This window comes from Octodon degus, unplaced genomic scaffold (genome assembly GCF_000260255.1).
Source record: "Octodon degus isolate 3935 unplaced genomic scaffold, OctDeg1.0 scaffold00007, whole genome shotgun sequence".
Classification (NCBI taxonomy): Eukaryota; Metazoa; Chordata; class Mammalia; order Rodentia; family Octodontidae; genus Octodon; species Octodon degus.
The window spans coordinates 9,598,573-9,600,473 of NW_004524583.1; positions in this window are offsets into that span (position 1 = coordinate 9,598,573).

Below are 1,901 nucleotides of genomic sequence, written 5' to 3' on the forward strand. Positions count from 1 at the left end.
TAAAGGGGGTGTTTGAGAGTATAGGCTCTTTTCAGGTGAGCTGGGTCAAGGTGGGGGAAGGTGGCTGCAGGCTCAGGAGCTGAGGCCTTGTCATTCAGAGCTTCTTGTGAGAGCTCCTCAAATTGCTCTATGGGACCCCAGCAGTCAGGCTGGAGGGAGGCACCTCATCCCAGAGAGACCTAAGGCCCAGGCTCTTGCTTACCTCCCCACCCCACAGAGCTGAATCTCACCTCTGCACCCCTTCTGCTCCCTGCTCAGGCTGGGGGCCCACAGCTTTTGTCTGTTACCCATGCATGCCCTTCCTTGGGCAGACGGGCAGGTGAGAAAGCAGTCAGAAAGGCCCTCTGCCCACTCCCTGCACCAGTTCTGTAAACTCACAAGGAATAAACCTGGTTTCTGTGCTGCTCTGCCTGTCCAGGGCTGGTCTCTTGTTCGGTCTTGGTCTGTGCCAGAGGAACTACAGGACAGTGTGTCCCAGGGCAGGATGGAACATAGGATTAGTGAGCCACGGCTGGAGCGGGTGGGGAAGAGGGCAACAGCCTAGGGAGGCCGGAAGGCAGTGGTGGAGGCAGAGCTAAGAGGCTGGGCCCCAAGCTAGACCGAAGCCCACCAAACCAAGTTCCCTTTCTTTCTTGTCACACAGCTGGACAATGCTGCCCAGCTTTCCTTACAATTAGGTGGAATGGGACAATTCTGCCCAGGGGAGTGTGTGACTGTGTGTGCCATTTCCAGGCCTGCCCGGGCCACCCACTCCCCAAGCTCCCACACACTTCTCATGCTCTGCCATTCATTGCTGGCTTGATGCAGACTTCACTGTGACCTAGAGGTTCGTGTGCTGAATATGACAGAGCCATAGGACTAAAGGAGCCCATCCTAGAGCTGCTGCTTGGAGGAGGCTGCCTATGTCTCAGGATCACCCTTCACATTTCCCTCACCTTTGCGCCTTTCTGCACTTTGGGGTTGGGCAGCTACCACACGTGGCCATTCTAATCAGTGGTGTGCAGCCATCCAGGAGGCAGACCTTCGGGAGCCCACGGGTTGGTGCACCAGCGAGCATCACCCAAGCAGGCTCAGGCCAGTGCCCATGTGGTCAAGCTGCCCAGGCAAGGCCTGGGCTGGAATCACTGGAGGGACTGCCCTGCACCGGGCTAGCTGCTCCCTGAGCATCTATTTTTCATTCCAAATAGGTTGTATGGTTTGGTTGCACAGGGCCTTGCTAGCACCTAGCTGGAGTATGGTTTCTTTCTAGCTCAGATGGCCGGCCAGTAGGCTGTGACCCCAGACCCTGGGTCTGCCGTGTGTTAGGCATGCTGCCTGTACTCTAGGGCTCCAGGCTGTAGGGAGACAGGCCCTTTTCTGTCCACCATGTGACCATAACAATTCATTCTCAGGTGTCTATGCCTGGGCTAGAGCTCCTGAGTGTTCCACACCCTCTCAGGCAACCAGGGTGACCTGGCTTTGTAAAGGTCAAATATCACCTCTGACCTGGGTCCTGAGCTACCCTGTGCCTTCACCTCCCCAAAAGCCACCATATCACTTCATTCCACAGGTCCACATCTCCCTCTTAGAAACAGGATGACTCTCCCCTCCCTCTATAGCTACCACTGTCTTCATTTCCTCACTTCCTAGGAGGGAATAGGATCCTATTTTAACTGGGCTTTGTCCCTGATGTGCCGTGGCCAAGGTTACCAATGATCTCCACCTTGCCAAATGTAGGAGTCACGTCTTAGTGCTCACCCTGAAAGAGGGGATCAATCCTTTATTTTTAAATGTCTTATTATGGAAAAAGACTAATGTATGCAAAAATCCAGAGACAAATGAATTTTCAGGTGTTCCACCCAGCATCGACAAAAAACCACTCATGATTCCCCTCCCCTGCTTTTTTTTTTTTTTTTTTTTTT